The following is a 20808-nucleotide window of genomic DNA, read 5'->3' as shown; positions in this document are numbered from 1 at the left end:
ACAACCTGGGCCATGGAGAGCCAACTTGGGGTATTGAGTCTCTACAAATACTATCCCAGGCTGCAGGGTAGCAGAGAAAGACCTTGCAATTGGGTCTAATCAACCACCAACCATGGAATTGATTTCCTTATCACCCTGGTTCAGTAATTTCTGCTTGGCTATATTTCTGACAGGGCTGACATTTCCTACATGTTATTTTACTTAATTCAATTTACGATCCTTTTTCAATCATCATGACTCCAGGCTAACAGAGGTTTGAGGAGGACACAGAGCAGCAAGTGGGCCTTTCAGACACCTCAGAGCCCCCCTTCAGGTTTCAGGTCATTTCCACCACACCTCTGGCCTTTACAGAGCCAGGTGGGTTTTCTGCAGATGTGGGCAGAAAAGGATCCCCATTTAACATCTAGGGACTGTGCAAACATAAAACCACTAAGCTGGACGGGACCTCATCAATTAACTTGTATAACGTGACCGGCAGTAACGTTGATCTTTTGAGCGAGGCCTATGGCCAGTGGCCCAAATGCAAATGCACACAGAGGCTTTTCAAACTCACTCTACCCCAGGTGCCAGGAGCCAGGTCCCGGCCACGCAGCCTCCCAGACCCTCGCTGCAGCCCCTCTCTAACAAAGAAGGCTTGTCAAAACCCGAGTGGGGAGACGGGCTGCTTGGGGAGCAGAGACAGGGATTAGGGCCATAAAATGCAAGTGAGCACTTGTGATGAAGTTGCCCTTACTTACTGCCTGGTTAGTGTCTGTGATTGCCTGCGGTGCCTCTGTCATCAGTCTCAGCATAATGAAAAATAGCAGCAAACCATATAAAATGGCTTATATTAGAGTAGTTGGGAGTGTTTTCAAGGCTGAGGTGGTAATGGAGGAGAATCCCTGATGCAGGGAAGAGCGATTGACGCTCCTTCGTGGGGAAAGGAGAGCTTCTCCGTGTGACTGACGCATTGGCAGTTGGACTCCTGCACAAGGTCTTCCAGATCCAATGTCTCTGCCCAGATGTCAAATTCTTACCGGGTTTCTGACTATCCCATCTTCCTGATAGATTGTATCATGTACATTGAGAAGTAATACAGCTTTACTGCAGGTGAGAAACTAGAAAGGTACAACTTTTCTGAAATAGGATTTAACTACACACGCGCGTGCATGTGTGCACACACAGCATGAAACAGCGATCCCACATCTGGGTATTTGTCCTAAGGAAATATTCACGGATGTGTGCAAAGGTTTAATTGTAAGGCTATATATTGCAACACTTTTTTTTAATAGTGGAATAGACTTTTCCCCCACCCAGATGACTAATAATTGGAAATTGGTTCCATAGATCATGGCACTTTTACATAATGGAATATCATGTGGGAAAGAAAATACGTGTAGAGACTGTTTAATGACAGGAAAAATGTTTCTAATGTATTATTTAGTAAAAAATATATGTGTAGCTACAGTAGATGATAAAGCTGGAAGGATATAAGTAAAACGTGACAGCAAGTGTTTTTGGCTGGAGGATTGTGACTGCTTTTTATTTTTTTACTTTTTTCTTAATAATATAAGAAAATATATAACCTCTCTTGTCTCTTTACAGAAAAAAATAAAGGTAACTACAATAATAAGTTTATGAATCAATTGTGGACATATATAGACTGTTGGGCTAAATGCATATCTATGTTCATGAATATGACTCTACATTAATATATAATATATTTTAAATTTTTAATTTTGTCCATAATTATCGTGTTTCTTAGGCCATGCACAGAAGAAAATTTGTATGTCAGACTAAAATGCTTTATATTTGGAAGGTTCTTAACCTTTGTGCTCCCGCCATAGTGGATAACTTACCACTTCCCAGAAATGCCCCTATTTTCCCATCTTCTGTGCTGTTTCCTCCCCTTGGAACACCTGTGCTCCCTCATCCTCACGAATCCTCCCCATTCTTCAGGGCGGGGTCCATACCTCATGTGGTAGGATTTGCTCTGATCCTCCTCCCTCAGAAGTGGATTCTAATGCTTCATCTTTATGGACTTTCGGCATTTTACATTATGAGTTACCCATGTACATATCCCAACTTCTCTAATGGATCGTAAGTTTATGGAGGGCAGAGGCTTTACTCATCTTTGTATATTCTAAAAATGGAAAAAATTCTCAGACTAGGTATTCAGAATTGGCTGAATATATAAGTGAATTAACTGAGTTTTCAGAATATAGAGAGATTCTTAAGTCTGATTGATCGAATTTTTACTGCAAGTCTGACCCTCCTTAGCACTGATCTTCATGTGAAACCAAAATTAAATGTACATTCCTGGCTATTTTGTGATTTTTAGAAATGTTTTTTGGTTTCATTAGGACTCACTTTTTGAAATTGTCCCTAATAGAGACAATATAGTTTATATTTTCGTTGTCCATGTCAACTGTCCATTGCAGTTGGTGAAAATAGCTTCTTGATAGTGAGGAGTTCTAAATGCAATTGCACAGATTTGAGCTTTTATACACAGTTGGCAGTGTCACCTTTCCCCACCCTCTCTTTGCACCCCACTCTGAGGCTTTGTGCACCTGGTCTCCAGAGCAGCAAGGGGCCACTGAAAGCTGAGCCACACCCCAACACTTGCCTCTTAAGGATGACTCTGTTGCCAGATCACAGCTGTATTTGGTGATTTCTACATGTCTAGTCATGCTACAGTTTCAAAAGTTTATCTCACCTAAGGTGATTCTTCATTCTGCTTTACTGATCAACTGTCCTCCAGTTAGCAAGCCATGCACAAATCCCGATACTGCATGACAGAAATGAGAGACGATAGAATGTCATCAATTATCTCTACCTTCTCCTTATGTAAATGCCCCAGAGGAGTCTGAAGGAAATGTATCTTCCAAAATTAGCCAGGAGTACATGTGAGACATATTTCTTTTTAGTTTTTTTATAATGTCACATAAATGGGCATATGGTTATATTCAATAAATAGTCTTAGGTAACTTTACACAAGAAACTAAGTATTGAGGGCAAGTATTCATATTTTCTTTCTCCCCTGCCCTGGGGAATAAGAAAGGAAAAGTAATTTGAAAGATCTCTATTTTTTTTCTGTTTAGTTGTCAGAAAGATGAAAATTAAAGATAATGTTCATTTCTGAATATTAGACTATCATTCTCCTTTTAAATAGCTTTTCAGTAGAAGACCTCAAATTCCTTGCAAAATACTACCAAAATCCCTCTATATGGATTAAAACCTATTACTCAATATATTTCATTAGAATAGTCTGCAGGATATTTCCCCACATGGCACATACGACAGAAAAAAACCACAAACAAAGAAATCAGGAACAACAAGGCTGCATTTAGAAAACTGCAGATCCAGGAGCACACACAGTCCGAACCAACAGCCTTGCCCAGCCTGGTGAAATCCCTTACCTCTGAGCCCTGAACAAACTCAGAACCATTATGAGTTATAAAGTCATAACTAGTTAAGACTCAAGAAGAATTATTTCTGGACCATCTGGGAACCAATAAAACTTTCACCTGTTTAGCAAAATTATCTGAATTCACGATTCTGGAGTTTTAAATTCAGTATTGGTTTTATAACAGAAGCCACATCTTATCCTACTACAGCAATGCCAACTTAGCGTGAGGAAAAATAGAACTGAGGGTCAGGAGGCTGGTGCTGTAGTTCCATGTCAGCCACCTTACATGACCTTCCTTGACCTTAGACAGATTATCTTTAAATCTTTTCCCTTCTCTGTAATTGAGTTTCCTAAAGATCTTATCACATGAACAGCTGTCTGTTCCCCTTTCTGGTAAGATCTATTATGTGGATAACACAATACACTGAACCACTACAAGTGGTTTAAAAATCCAAAATTCCACCTAAAATGCAAGGAGCGGGCAATTCTCGATTCCCCTGGGAGATCCCACACTTTTCAGGAAGAATCCATGCACAAGGCACCAGTTTTCAGAAATGCACTTCTTACCCTGGAGGCCTGCGGGGCCCCTTCCTGCTCCGGGAAAAATACTGAAGCAACACCTCGGCGGGAAGCTTGTCTAAGAAATGGCGACTTTCAAGAGGACAACTGTAAATACGACCTGAAAGTTAAGTGACCCGTTGCTAGCAAAATTTAGTAATGCAGAGATCAGAGTGATTAACCACCAACGCATTTAACTACAAATCTAAGACCGGTCTCTTCCCATTAACTGTCAAAGTATCTTCTATGCTATCCTCTAAAACAGACATAACTGCAGCGGCATGTCCAGCCCTGTTGACTGCGTGTGCTCCTGGAAACGTGTTGTAAGACAAAGGGACAAAGACAACTCTAACTTTCCCACGGAGCCAGGGAGGGACATATTGTTCCTGACCCACGATGACACCCACCTTGGACCTTACGTCATCGGCCATCCCCTCCCACTCCCTGCACTGGCTCTTTCCCCTCAGCTCCCAACACACATTTCTCACAGCTAAAAAGCTGCACCCTCCTTTGGCTTCTGCTTTATTCTCACCTTCCCTTGATAGCTGAACATTTCAAATTGATGGTAAACTCTTTGTCATCGACATCTCACCTTGCTTTGACTTCTCATCCAGCAGGACACGGGCTTCTACCGTGATACCAACCAAATGGACATTTTTCTATATTTAGCAAAGGTCTCCTCTCTGAAGAATATCTCACTGGAGATCACTTCCTCTTTCTTTAAACACCCCTCTTGGACTCTAGGAAACCGCTTTTTCCTGAATTACACCACCTCTCTGGAATTTCCTTCCAGTACCTTCATGAGTGTCCTCTTCTTTCATTCCTTGAGATTATACATACGATTCTGGGATTTTATTCTTGGCTCTGTGCTCTTTGCCCTCTCTACACCCCTTTCTGGCTTCAACCTCTCTGTAGCTGTCATAGCTAAATAAATTAATATTTTAAAACTCTCATTAAAAAACATAAATACAAAGGAAAGAAGCTTATTTTGGCTATTGTTACTGAATCCTGATACTCATATTTTTTTTTATCTCACCCACCAATCATACTACAATTTTTGTTGACATTTCTATCTTCCCTTATGAGAACCAGTTATACTTGCAAACTCATCCAATGACATTTTTATATGTTTAATAAATGGGTTCAAGCCTACCAAAACTATTTGGAAGATTTCTCAAAAAGATAGAAAATTCCATAAGCTTAAACCAAGTAAGACAGCCAGGAGGAAATAAGGATTCCGGTGGCTTGACATATGAATTCCCTCTCAATTTCCCTGTTGTTAGCCCAAGACCTCAGTTTACACAAAATTCTTCTTACTTCCCCTTTGTTTTTACTGGACTACCTTAAAATGTGCAGATCTCTCCCCTGGAGGTATAAGCTCCAGAAGGGAATCAAGGAAAAGTTTTACCGACATAACTGAAGTGACACTCGATGGGGTGGTGTGGTGGATTGGATCATGGATCCCAATTTAGACATGTTCTTAATCTTAATCTGCATTCCTGTGGGTGTGGGCCATTGTAAACAGAATTTCTTGAAGATATTATTTTTAGCTAAGGTGTAGCCCAACTGGAAGGGGTTGGGTCTTAACCTGGATTACTGGAGGCCTTATAAAGAGAAAGAAACCAGAAACGACACTTAAGAGAAAGCCACAGGGAGGATCCAGAAGCTGGAAGTCAATGGAATCTGGAAGAGAAAGGAGAAGATATCACCATGTGGTGCAAGGCAGGGATACAGTCCAAGTGACCCCAAGGATACCCAGCAGCCAGCACCAGAAAGTTACAGACTTTGGGAAGAAAGCATCACCTTTCTGACATCTCAATTTTGGACTTAGCCTCAAAACTGTGAGCCAATAAATTTCTGCTATTTAAGCTAATACAATGCATGATGATTTTCTTAGCAGCCTGGCAAACTAAGACAGTCAGGGAGTTAGCTTCCAATCACATTATAGTGTTTCTAGGGGCAGGGATAGAGATGGTAATTAATTTGTCTCCTCTGTTTTTACATAGCAGGCAATAACCTTAGAGATTAGGACTGTATTGTTCTGTTGCTTTTGAAAGAGCAGATCTTTTTTTAATGCAATTTTATTGAGATATATTCACATACTATACAATCATCCAAAGTGTACAATCAGTTGTTCACAGTATCATCATATAGTTGTGCATTCATTACCACAACCAATTTTCTGAATATTTTCATTACTCCAAGAAATAAAAATGAAAATAAAAATAAAAATAAAAGTAAAAAAGAACACCCAAAACATCTCCTACTCCTTCCTCTCTCCATTATTCATTTACTTTTTGTCCCCCTTTTTTCTACTCGTCTGTCCATACACTGGATAAAGGGAGTGTGAGCCACAACATTTTCACAATCACACAGTCACACCATATAAACTGTATAGCTATACAATCATCTTCAAGAATCAAGGACACTGGATTGCAGTTCAACAGTTTCAGGTATTTCCTTCCGGCTATTCTAATACACTAATAACTAAAAAGGGATAGCTATAAAATGCATAAGAATAACCTCCAGAATGACTTCATGACTCCATGTGAAATCTCTCAGCCACTAAAACTTAATTTTGTTTCATTTCTCTTCCCCCTTGTGCTCAAGTAGGCTTTCTCAATCCCATGATGGCAGGTCCAGGCTCATTCCTGGGAGTCATGTCCCATGTGACCAGGGAGATTTACACCCCTGGGAGTCATGTCCCACGTAGAGGGGAGGGCAGTGAGTTTACCTGCAGTGTTGGCTTAGAGACAGAGGCCACATTTAAGCAACAAAAGAAGTTCTCTAGGGGTAACTCAGGCATAATTATAAGTAGGCTTAGCCTCTCCTTGGCAGTAACAAGCTTCATAAGGGCAAGACCCAAGATAGAAGGTGTGGCCTACTAAACTGGTAGTCTCCAATGCTTGCAAGGTTACCAGGAATTTCCCAGGTGGGGAAGTTTAATATTTCCAATTTTTCCCCAGTTATACAATTCCAGTCATAATCTTCTATTTTTCCTTCTGGTGTCATACATGCCATTAGCCTTCCTCTTTCAATTGTACTCATACTCATCTTTGTTCAGAGTACTTAAAATATTGTGTGACCATCACATAGCATTATCCTATCCATTTCTGGATCTATACAATCAATCCTGTTTACCTTATTTACTCCTTCAGCACCAACTGCCCAATTTCTACCCTCTTTCTATCTCCTGATAACCTGTGTTCTCAACTTCAACTCTCAAATTTAACTCATCAATTTTAGTTCATATTAGTGCATCCATAGAGTAGCCATCATTTTGTTTCTGGCTAATTTCACTCAATGTAATGTCTACTGTCTATCATTTTCACTATTCTATTCTATTCTATTCTATTCTATTCTATCCTATCCTATCCTATCCTATTCTATTCTATTTTTTTTTATTTTATTCCACCCTCTCTTTTTACTCTCACTGATAGTCTTCATTTCTACTCTTCTCCAAACCTCTCTCTCCTGTCTTTTCCTGTCTGCCTATAGTGCTCCCTTTACTATTTCTTGTAGAGCAGGTCTCTTCTTAACATACTCTCTCAGTGTCTGTTTGTCTGAAAATATTTTTAACTCTCCCTCATTTTTGAAGGACAGTTTTTCCAGATATAGAATTCTTGGTTGGCAGTTTTTCTCTTTCAGTATCTTAAATATATCATCCCACTGCCTTCTTACTTCCATGATTTCTACTGAGGAATCTGCAAACAGTCTTATTGAGCTTCCTTTGTACATAATGGATTGCTTTTCTCTTGCTGCTTTCAGAATTCTCTCTTCGTCTTTGACATTTGATAATCTGATTGCTAAGTGCCTTGGAGTAGGTCTATTTGGATCTGTTCTGTTTGGGATATGCTGCACTTCTTGGATCTGAAATTTTATGTCTTTCAGAGAGATGGGAAATTTTCAGTGATTTTTTTTCCTACATTATTGTTTGTGACACTTTTTATTTCTCTTCTCCTTCTGGGACACTTATGACACGTACATTCATGAACTTCATGTTGTCATTCAATTCCCTGAAATGCTCATATTTTTCCATTATTTTCCCTACTGTTCTTTTCTATATAGGATTTCAGATGTTCTGTCCTCTAGTTCCTGAATCCTTTCTTCTGCCTCTTCAAATCTGCTGTTGTATGTATCCATTGTGTTTTTCATCTCTTGTATTGTGCCTTTCATTCCCATAAATTCTACCAATTGTTTTCTCAAACTTTTGAGTTCTTCCTTTATGTTTACCCAATGTCTTTATGTCTTTCATCTCTTTTGCCATATCTTCCCTCAACTCATTGACTTGATTTTTCAATTGATTTAACATATTTGCTTGAAGATCTTTAATTACTTGTTTCAACTCCTGTATCTCATTTGAAGTGTTTTTTCCTTTGATTTGGCCATATCTTCATTTTCTCTAGTGTGAACTGTAATTTTTTTGTTGTCTAGGCTTCTGGTTTCCTTGATTACCACAATCAGATTTTCCCAGACCAGATAGGCCCAGGTCTCAGGAAGAGGGTATATTCAGCATCAAGTTTCCCTGAGGATGAGACCTAGAAAGTTGTCAGACTTTCCTGTGAGGCCTCTAGACTCTGTGCTTTTCCTATCCTGCCCACAAGTGGCACTTGTCAGCTTGCAGCTCCCCACTGGCATAAAGGGGGGTGGTGCCTTTAATTCTCAGTATACCCTGTCCCTGCCAGGGGCTGAGAGTGTCAGAAGCCAAGCTTAAGCTGTTTCTGTTGCTTTTTCCCCCCAGGCCCTAGGGTCTGAGTTCTCTGTGGGACAGTAGACACTTGAGTTGGGTCCTGCCTCCCCCTTTTCTTAGGGAAGATAAGCCCTTTAGGGATTTATCTCCTTTATTTGGTGTCTTCCTTTGTCTCTCTATCTTAACTCCACCCTTGTCTGGGTCAGTGTTGACAATTAAAAGTGCCTGGGGCTTTCTCTAATGCATTACTTAGAATGGGAGGAAAAAAAGAAAGAAATTCCCTTTTCAGAGACAGTCCCCAGCACCCCAGTTTTGCCAGTCACCTGGTATTGGTACCCAGTTCTCTGTGCCCCTTTTCTTGGCACACAGTCCTTTTTCAGTATTCCGAGCTCAGCTGACTTCAAAAGCCTCTCTTTTCATTTATTCATGTATTTTTTTCCATCAGCCCTGCCTCCTCTTAGCTGAGAGAAAACTCTGGGTTCCTTTCCTGCTTGGTCCAGAGTTATCTGTGCTCATAACTTGTATTCAGTAGTCCAAATTCATTAACTAAAACCACAGTTGGAGCTTGGTTGAGCTACCTTCCCTTCTCATAGTAAACTGCTTCTTTTTCCCACAGGGAATATTTCAGCTCAGCCTGCTATGCTGATCAGGAAGGGGCACCAGCTCCACAGTTTGGGGAGGTTTACTTACAGTTCTTATGCTGCAACCTCAGCCATTCCACCCATTCCAGACTGGTGTACAATGTGTGCCTGGTAACAGATATCCCTAAACAGTTGTTTCAGACTATTTACTAGTTGTTCCTGCCTATATGCTAGTTGTTCCGGAGGACTAACTAAATTCCACACCTCCCTATGCTGCTATCTTGACCCACCAATTGAAACAGCAAATCTTTTTTGTCTTCAGTGTTCACTTCTCTAAGGCTTAACTTCTTCCTTAAAAAATGTTGGTTTCCTCACTTGTTTTGAATTTTCATTTCTACCTCCCTTATATTATTATTATTCAAGACATTTTTAAAAAAAGCCTCAAGGGTTTGTCATGAATTGAGATGAAACCTAAATACCAACTGCACTGAGTCTGATCTTGATTCAAAAATCACATCTCTCCATCTCTGCCCTAAGTCCTGCCCTTTTCCCTACAACCCTGGACCATTTGAAGTGTTTTTTTCCTTTGACTGGGCCATATCTTCATTATATGTAGTGTGAATTGTAATTTTTTTGTTGTCTAGGCATCTGGTTTCCTTGATTACCACAATCAGATTTTCCCAGGCCAGATGGGCCCCCATCTCAGGAAGAGGATGTATTCAGCATCAAGTTTCCCTGAGGATAAGACCCAGAAAGTTGTGAGACTTTCCTGTGAAGCCTCTAGACCCTGTGCTTTTCCTAACCTGCCCAGCAGGTGGCACTTGTCAGCCCACAGCTCCCCACTGGCATAAAGGGGGGTGGTGCCTTTATTCTCAGTAGACCCTGAGACTTGCCTTGCTCCTTACCAGCTTTTTAGAAAAATCTTTCTTAAGATTTTTAAGAAAGTTAATTTCACCAGAAGGCAGACACCTAAACCTATGTTGTGATTCACTCATTCATTCATCAGCAAACAAGCACTGCAGAGCTACTTGGAGCTGACTGCCAAGGTCATTCCCAAGGGCATGTAAACTCACATTGCAATGAAATAGCCATTGTGTGACAATGGTGGAACTTCTTTAGTGTTCCCTTCAGAGATTAAGTCCCACAAGTTTACTGGTCTTATTAGTTTTATTCACAGGATACACCTCTTTAGTGCAACACCATTTTCTCTCTGTTTTCCTTCCTCCTCCCTCTTTCAAACTTTTTGCTGGCACTTCTTCCCTTTTTTCTCCCTCTCACTGTACACATATGCACACATACATGCACATACACCTCTTTACCTCTCTCAATGGCTTTTTTTTTTCTTTTCTGCCTTTCCATCTCTGTCCTATCACTGTCTTTCTGTCCCTCCCCATGTATACACAGTCTCTGGGTTATGAAGCCAGACTCAGGTCCCAGCCAGATGGACATTTGTGTTGAGTACATCCTTTAATAGACAATTGATTTAAGTTCATTTTTATGCTCTTGGCTGCTGTAAGTGCCACAAATTGATAATGTGGGTCTGACTGGCTGACAAACAACATGCAGCAATAGAATAATAATAGAAACCCATTATATCAGCATGGCACTATACAGACTTCCATATGCTTTCACACCCTTAATCTGCTGGAGGTCAAGCATTGTTTATTTATGAGTGCTTGCATGCACTCGCAGACATGTACATATACAGAAACACCTCACTAAGTTAGAATTAATTTATTTGGCAACCTCACCTATTTGGAACATGGCTAATTTAAAACAATAAATTCATAAATTTTTAATGGTCTCTAGGGAACTAAAGACAAAACAGTTGTCACATACTCATAAATTAAAGTTCAGAAGTAGAGTAGTGTAGGAAAAAGCACAGAGCATCTCACTTGAATCTTTCATTCATTCACAAATATTTATTGAGTGCCCACTATGCAAGGCACTCTTCTAGATGGTGGAAATGCAGCAGTTAACACATAGACCAAAACTAATTCCCATCTTAATGGAGCTTGCATCCTCAGGGTGGAGAAGAGAGGAGTAACACACAATCATTAAGAAAAATGAGCCAAATGTAGAGAAATACATAGGCTACTAAATAATGAAAAGTTCCACAGAGAAAAATAAATAAATCAGAGGTGTAGGAGAATTAATATCAGGAGAGTGGAAATTGGCCATGGAAGTCCTCACTTAACAGTAACATTTGACTGACTCCACCATTCTTCCTCAGTTTAATTAAATTTAAAATGGATAAAATAATAACTATCTCACAGAATTACTGAAAATTTTAAGTGAACAAATATATATATATATATATATATATATATATATACAGACACACACATGCATATATTCCAGCATATAGCCTGACTTATTAACTACTCAATAGTACTGTTTCCTCAATATACAACTCTACTCTTTAATTCCTATAAGAGTCGGAATTCAATTTAATAAGAAAAGGGCATTGTTCTAGTTTGCTAATGCTGCCAGAATGCAAAACACCAGAGATGGATTGGCTTTTATAAAAGGGTTTTATTTGGTTACACAGTTACAGTCTTAAGGCCATAAAGTGTCCAAGGTAACACATCAGCAATCAGGTACCTTCACTGGAGGATGGCCAATGGTGTCCGGAAAACCTCTGTTAGCTGGGAGGGCATGAGGCTGATGTCTGCTCCCGAGTTCTGGTTTCAAAATGACTTTCTCCCAGGACGTTCCTCTCTAGGCTGCAGCTCCTCAAAGTGTCACTCTTAGTTGCACTTGGGGTATCTGTCCTCTCTCAGCTTCTCCAGAGCAAGAGTGCTTTCAACGGCTGTCTTCAAACTTCCTCTCATCTGCAGCTCCTGCGCTTTCTTCAAAAAGTCCCTCTTGGCTGTAGCTCCTCTTTAAACATCACTCACAGCTGCACTGTGTTCCCTCTGTCAATCAGCTCATTTATATGCCTCCAGTGACTCAACTTAGACCCACCCCGAATGGGTGGAGCAACACCTCCATGGAAATTATCCAGAGTCATCACCCACAGTTGAGTGGGTTGCATCTCCACAGAAACACTCAAAGAATTTCAATCTAATCAACACAGGTAACCTCTGCCCACACAAGGGTACATCAAAGATAATGGCATTTGGGGGCACAATATATTTAAACTGGCACAGGCATATTTCCTGATAATGGACATTCAAAATATAAAGACATAATGTGGGAAAACAAAAACAACATAAAGACAGGAATTGGAGGGATGCTGGAGCAGAGAACATGTATGCTATTGAAGTTAAGTAGATATACTTTCAAATTAGTAGGTTATAGATATAGGTTGTGTAATACAAACCCCAGGGTAAACACAAGAAAGTATCTAAAAAAATACGGGAACAGAAATGAGAAAGAGATCAAACAGATACATCACAAAAGATCAGCTATACAGAAAAGGAGGTTACAATAAAGGAAAAGGGAACAAATACATACATATATATATATATGACATACAAGAATCAAGGGACAAAATGGCTGAAGTGCTGCCTTTACAGTAATAACACTGAATGTTAATGGATTAAACTCCCCAGTAAAAAGACACAGACTAGCAGAATGAATTTAAAAAACCATGATCCAACTATATATTCTTTACAAGACACTCACCATAGACCCAAAGACACAAATAGGCTGAAAGTGAAGAGATTTTGGAAAAAGATATTACATGCAAATAATAAACAAACAAACAAAAAGCTGGGGTAGCTATACTAATAACAAAATAGACTTTAGCCAAAAGCTGTTACAAGAGACAAAGAAGGATCCTATATATATTAATAAAAGGGACAATCCACCAAGAAGAAATAATCATAAGTATTTATGAACATAACCACAGTGCCCCAAAATACATGAAGCAAACACTGGCAAAACTGAAGTGAGAAACAGACACCTCTACAATAATAGTTGGAGATTCAATACACCACTCTCATCATAGATAGAATGTCTAGACAGAAGATCAGTAAGGAAATGGAGGATTTGAATAATATCATAAATGAACTAGACCTAACAGACATATACAGAACATTGCATCAAAAACAGCAGGATATACATTCTTCTCAAGTGCTCATGGATCATTCTCCAGGATAAAGTACATGTTGGGTCACAAAACAAGTCTCAATGTATTCAGAAAGACTAAAATCATGCAAAGCATCTCCTCCTACCATAATGTAATGAAACTGGAAACTAATAAAAGGCAGTGAACTGGAAAATCCACAAGTATATAGAAGTTAAATAACACCCTCTTAAACAAATAGTGGGTCAAAGAAGAAATCACAAGGGACATCAGTAAATATTTTGAGATGAATGGAAACAAGAACACAACATTTCAAAACTTATGGGATAAAGCAAAGGCAGGGTTGAGAGGGAAATTTATAGCCCTAAATGCTTATGTTAAAAAAGAAGATCTAAAATCAGAGTCCTAACAGCACACCTGGAGGAGCTAGAAAAAGAAGAGCAAACTAAACCAAAGCAAGCAGAAGGAAATGACAAAATTTAGAGCAGAAATAAATGAGGTTTAAAAATAAAAAAACAAAACAGTAGAGTGAATTAACAAACCAAAAGTTGGTTCTTTGAGAAGAGAAATAAAATTGGCAAACCTTTAGTCAGACTGACGAAGAAAGAGAGAAGATGCAAATAAATAAAACCAGAAATGAGAGGGGAGACATTACTACTGACCCCACAGCAATAAAAAGGATCATTGGAGGATACTAGGAACAATGGTTTGCCATCAAATTGGACAACCTACATGAAATGGACCCATTCCTAGATACACACGTACAACCTATGCTAGCTCTAGAAGAAACAGAAGATATGAACAGACCAGTTACTAGTAAAGAGATTGAATCAGTCATCAAGAACCTCCCCAAACAGAATAGCCCAGCACCAGATGGCTTCAAAGGGTAATTCTTCCAAACATTCCAAGAAGAATTAATACCTATCCTGCCCAAACTATTCCCAAAAATTGAAGAGGAGGGAACACTACCTCACTCATTCTATGAGGCCATCATTCTAATACCAAAGCCAGATAAATATACTACAAGAATAGAAAATTACAGACTAATTTCTCTTATGAATACAGGTGCAAAAATCCTCAGCAAAATACATGCAAATCTAATTCAACAGCACATGGAAAGAATTATACACTATGATCAAGTGGGTTTTATCCAAGGCAGTCAAGTGTGGTTCAACATAAGAAATTCAATTAATGTAATACATCACATGATGATCTCAATTGATGCAGAAAAGGCATTTGACAAAACCAGCATCATTTCTTGATAAAAACACTTAGGAAAATAGGAACAAAAGGAAACTTCCTTAATATAATAAGGGCATATATGAAAAATCCACAGCTAACATCACATTCAATGGTGAAGTACTGAAAGCTTTCTCTCTAAGATCTGGAACAAGACAAGGATGACCACTGTCACCACTGTTATTCAATGTTGTACTGGAAATTCTAACCAGAGCAATTGGAAAAGAAAAAGAAATAAAAGCATCCAAAATGGAAAGGAAGAAGTAAAACTTTCACTATTTGTGGATGACATTATCCCTTATATAGAAAATGCCCAAAAAATCTACAATAAAGCTACTGTATCTATAAATGAATTCAACAAAGTGACAGGGTACAAGATCAACATACAAAAATCAGTAGTGTTTCCATACACTAGTCATGAGCAGCTGAGGAGGAAATCAAGAAAAAAATTCTATTTACCATGCAACTAAAAGTATTAAATATCTAGGAATAAATTTAACTAAGGATGTAAAGTATTGGTACATAGAAAACTACAAAACGTTGCTAAAAGAAATTAGAAAAGGCCTAAAAAAATGGAAAGATACTCTGTGTTCAGATTAAATACTGTTAAGATGTCAATTCTACCCAAAATGATTTACAGATTCAAGGTAATCTTAATCAAATTTCCAACATTCCACTTTGCAGAAATGGAAAAGCTAATTATCTAAGTTATTTGGAATGATAAGGGAACCTGAATAGTCAAAAACAGCTTGAAAAAGAATGAAATTGGAGGACTCACACTTCCTGACTTAAAGCACATTATAAAGTGTCAGTGGTCAACACAGCATGGTACTGACCAAGGGTAGATATATTAACCAATGGATCAAATTGAGAATTCAAAAATAGACCCTCACACCTACAGCCAATTGATTTCTTAAAAGGCTGTCAGTCCACTAAATTGGGAAAGAATAGTCTCCTCAACAAATGGTGCTTGGAGAACTGGGTATCCATATGCAAAAGAATGAAAGAGGACCCCTAACTCATACAATACACAAAAAGTAACTGAAAACATATCAAAGACCTAAAATATATAGCCAGGACTATAAAAATCCTAGAAGAAAATGTAGTGAAGCATCTTTAGGATCTTGAATTAGGCAATGGTTTCTTAGACTTTACACCCCAAGCACAAGCAACAAAAGAACAAACAGATAAATGGTACCCCCTCAAAATTAAAAACTTTTGTCCATCAAAGAGTTTGTCACAAAAATGAAAAGATAAATATTGTATGGTCTCACTGACAGGAACAAATTATGATAAGCCAACTTTAGAGTTAGACTCTAGAATATAGATTACCAGGGGATAGACTGGTATAGTAGAGAATGGGGAGTTGATGCTTCATTTGTGCAGAATAGCTATTTGGGTTGATTGTAAAGTAAAGGTTTGGAAGTGGATGGTGGTGATGGTAGAAATTACTGTGAGTATAATCACGAGTGCTCAATTATGTATGTGAATGTAGTTGAAAGGGGAAGTTTTGGGTCATGTATGTTACTAGAATAAAAGTTAGAAATACAACATAGGACTGTATAACATATAAGAATGTTCTTTCATGAATTGTAACAAACATACGACACTAATGCACGGTATTGGCGATGAGATGATACATGGGAAAAAAATACACCTAAGGTAAATTATGGAGTATAGTCAATAGTACTATTTTAATATTCTTTCATCAATTGTAACAAAAGTACCACACCAATGCAAAGTGTCAACAATGGGGACATATACAAGAATGTTGTATTTTTATGTGGTTTTTCTGTAGACCTACAATTTCTCCAATTAAAAAATAATTTAATTAATTAATTAATTAAAAAACAAGTTATAGACTTATGTAAATAAAAATACACAGTTTTCAGAAATATCAGAAACACCTACAAATCGATAGGGAAAAGATAAACATGCCAGTTTATAAAATGGACAAAGGACATGAACAAACAATTCACAGAATAAGAAAGCCAAGTGGCCAATAAATATAAAATTATGCTCTTCACATTATTAATCAGATAAAGCAAATGTGCACAGTTATGATATACTGGTTCACACCAGTAGATTAGGAAAAATTAATGTCTGAACACCAAGTTTTGCAAAGATGTGGTGAAACAGAAAATCTTGTATGCTGCTGGGTAAAAGTGTAGAATGCCACAATTTTGAGACATACTATCTAGTGCCAAACATGTATACCAAGTTGGACATATCTTATGGACACATCTTACATGCCTCCCCAAATCCTCCTGGATCATCAACTCCTTGCTCATGCTTGGTTGCTATCACCAAAACCAACACCATACAGGCCTGTGAAGTTTTCCGTCCTGAGAGCAGCTCCTGAAGGGGCCGGGTGATGCAATCTGGGAGTGCAGGACAATTTATTCACCTTAGAACTAATGTTGTCCATAGGAGAGAGAAGTGAAGTGGGAGCCAGCAGGTACTGTCCTCTTTTCCTCCTCCAATGGACTGTTCCTTCAAATAGCGTTCCTTATAGCCTGGTCGGTGACACTCCATTGGCCAAGTGGGCTCACCTAACCAGACGCCTGCTGCATCTCTTCTGGGCTTGTTGTGAAGCGGTGGCATTCGCATAATTTTTCATTTGCTTCTCTGCCTTCCCTGCCTGGCTTCCTGCTTCCCTCACTGTCACTGCTAGAGTATCGGTTTCCTGATAGAGCCTTACCACTTAAGCCTTGCCTTGGGCTCTGAGTTTTTAGGGTTTCCAGGCTAATGCATCCTACAACCCAGCAATTCAACTTGTAGATGTCCACCTAAGATACACACACACACACACACATACATACTCACACACATTGTCCCTGCTCTGACTGCCAGCCTCCAAAGTTCTGCTAATCCCCTCTGCAGAACAGGGGATTGCTCTCCACCCGTGCCCCAACTAAGTTTCAGTCCTACCTTTGCATATCCAAAAAACGAAGCTGTGGTGCCAAACAGAGGGCTTCTTATCAGGGTCCTTACCTTTTAGCTGAACAAAACACAAGGAAAAGCATAGCTTTTCCTTTAGCATGATCAAAGTACACGAAAGATAGCTTCCAGTCATAAGAATGTCTCTAAGCAGAAGGGAAACAGTATGAAAATGAAAACTCCTTCTGTCTCCTCTCCAGCCAGAATAAGTCCTCAAAAGTGGTGAGTCACTGTCGTCCCCCCCCCCCCCCACACACACACACAGGACATGACTCCAAGGGGTGTAAATCTCCCTGGTGACATTGGACATGACTCTCAGGGATGAACCTGGACCTGGCATTGTGGGACTGAGAAAATCTTCTTGACCAAAAGGGAGAAGAGAAATGAACAAAATAAAGTTTCAGTGGCTGAGAGATTTCAAACAGAGTTGAGAGGTCATTCTGGAGGTTATTCCTATGCATTATATAGATATCCCTTTCTAGTCTTTAGTGTATTGGAATAGCTAGAAGGAAATACCTGAAACTGTTGAACTGCAACCCAGTAGCCTTGACTCTCGAAGATGATCATATAACTATGTGGCTTACATAGCGTGACTGTGTGATTGTGAAAACCTTGTGGCTCACACTCCCTTTATCCAGGGTATGGACAGATGAGTAGAAAAATGAGTATGGACAGATGAGTAGAAGAACTCAAAAAGTAAATGAATAATGGGGGGAGGGGTATGAGATGTTTTGGGTGTTCTTTTTTTACTTCTATTTTTATTTTTATTCTTATTCTTATTTTGGGGGTAATGAAAATATTAAAAAATTGATTGTGGAGATTAATGCACAATTATATGATGACACTGCAATCAACTGATTGTACACTTTGGATGACTGTATGTTACGTGATTGTATCTCAATAAAATTGCATTTAAAAAGAAGTGATGAGTCTCCCCCAGTCCTTCCACCCACGATTTATCCAATCCCACTCCCCTACACATAAAAAAAGTTAAAATCTTTGAGATCTTTGACCATATACCTTGCTTCATAGTAAAGAAATGTCTATACAATTTCCCAATATTGAAGTAAATATCTATAATGATGGTGCCTTAGGTGGAACTTTCACAAAAAACAACCTATAAAGAAATATATAAGGTCCCACAAATAATTTTTAGCTGTGCTAAACCAGTTCCCTTGACTGCTAACAGAGGGCCTTGTCCATGCCACCATGCTGCTCCTAGCCCCACATCACCAAGAAAAAGTTAGATTAATATCAAAGTACTACAGAAAAAAATAAAGGGAAAGGAAATATTAAAGGTTTTAGAAAGGGTTCATTTCAAAGTTCAAAATTTGGTGGATAAATTTTTCTAGAGTAATCTCTAACACATAATTGGTGTTTAATAAATATTTATTGAGTGAATGAATGAAATACATATATTCTCAGTCATCCAAAATCACAATCCAGTTATCCAGAATGATGCAAGGGTTTTACCTGCTGAAATGCTGTTCTACAGGACAGAGGGAGATATGTATATATGTAGAGATATATATGCATCCATAAATTCTCCATCCCCAGGATAGATTGCAAAGAAATAAGAAAATGTACCTAGGGATATGTAAACCCACTTAGAGGAAGACACTGAGATTCATAACAGTTTTTTTCTTCAAATTTTCTTACACATCATATAGAGCATGTAATTTTTTTCAAATTTTCTTACACATTATATACAGCATGTAATCTGCGGTGAAACCAAACCTCCTAGAAAGATGCCTGACATCTTGTTTCCTAGTACTGGGAGTGCTTGAGGCTGAGCAGAACTCAGAGAAAAAGGAGGTGAAGTAAAACCTTTGACTCTGGCTCACAACAAGAGGGGTCAAAATCTGATCAGAAAATGGGACACATCAGGGGACAGACCTCAGTTCCAGGCTCAGGAGGACTTCCAGATGGCTGAGCAAACACCAGAGAGTAACTTAGCAAAATTTTCTTCCAAAAGTAAGAAAAGAGGGACAGGATTCAAGGAGAAAAAAGTGAAGATCAAATTCTAAATTCCTAATACAAATACTGGAATCAGATGGAAGGACACTAGAGAATTTGGAACACCAACCAAAATACAAGCAATGTCCATCTAGTAAAAATGACGGAGTATTATTAAGACACCTACAAAGCACATACAGGAAAGGAAGGGGCTCTCCATTTTCATCAAACCAGAATAATCGCTGAATGGGTTCTTAGTATACATCCATCAGAAGCTTCTAGAACACTGCCAAGGATCAAATGTGTTGTATCATCATGTTGAATTAAAAACTTGTGAAAGGATTCAAACATCCTGTGATAACTTAAAATGAATACAAAGAGAAACAAAGTCTCTTAAATTCAATGCAATTTTGAATCAGTAGATATTAAAGATACAATTTAAAAGGTAATGATTTTGGAACAGCCTCTAGCAAAGGAGAAGTCTTTCCTGCAGGTGGTTTTAGGAAATAAAGTATAATTTTCTCGGCATTCTGCAGTGGCTGACTGCCCACCCCCCCTCGCTGCAGCATTACTAGCTACATGTGGGAGCTGGGGGCCCCCAGGCTCACACTCAAGCCAGCTGCGGTGCTGAGCCACAAAATGGGGGTTTGCTTTCTTTTTCTTTTTAACAATGTAATTAGTATTATACAAACTAAATTGTGACAACAATGAAAGAAATTTAAATAAAGAAATGCAATTTACCCATAATCCCACCATTTGAACATAATTACTATTTTCATCTATTTTACTTGTTGGGTCCTATATATATGTTTTCTGTTATTGAAAACCCAGCATACATACAATTGTATTTGTGATCTTTTCTTCTGCAAGACTGTGACATTTTTTTCATGATACAACACGATTTCTACAATTGTTATTTTTATAGAGAGAGATGCATTATTTTCCATCGAAGTGTTATTCTTACTGACATAACCGTTTCTCTACTGTGAACTATTTCGGTCCTCTCCAACTTCATTCATTCATTCAGTAAACATGGATCTTGTGCTTTTCATGCCCCAACACTCTCCTAAGCCATTAGGGTTATAAAGATAAATAAGACATAGTCCTTGCTCTTGAGAAGCTTGTGGTGAAAGTCTGGGCTGCTGGAGGGCAACCACAACACATGGAGAGGTCAAATGTATGGACATGTTTAGGAGTCTAGTTGGCATTTCCCAAAATGCTTTGGAAGGGGTATAATAAATAGATGTCATGAGAAAAGGGGGTTCCAGCATTAGATAAGCCTCAGGAGAAATAGAATGAAACCAAGTCAATCGGTGTTTAAGAAGTGTGTGCTGGTAAAGAGCCATGTGCACCACGCATCTCCAGGAGGAGAGACCTGCAGCCTCTTCCTAGTTATTCAATCTCAGGGCCCTTTGCAAGATGA

This window comes from Choloepus didactylus, chromosome 12, assembly GCF_015220235.1.
Source record: "Choloepus didactylus isolate mChoDid1 chromosome 12, mChoDid1.pri, whole genome shotgun sequence".
Classification (NCBI taxonomy): domain Eukaryota; kingdom Metazoa; phylum Chordata; class Mammalia; order Pilosa; family Megalonychidae; genus Choloepus; species Choloepus didactylus.
Note: the sequence above shows the minus strand (reverse complement) of the source record.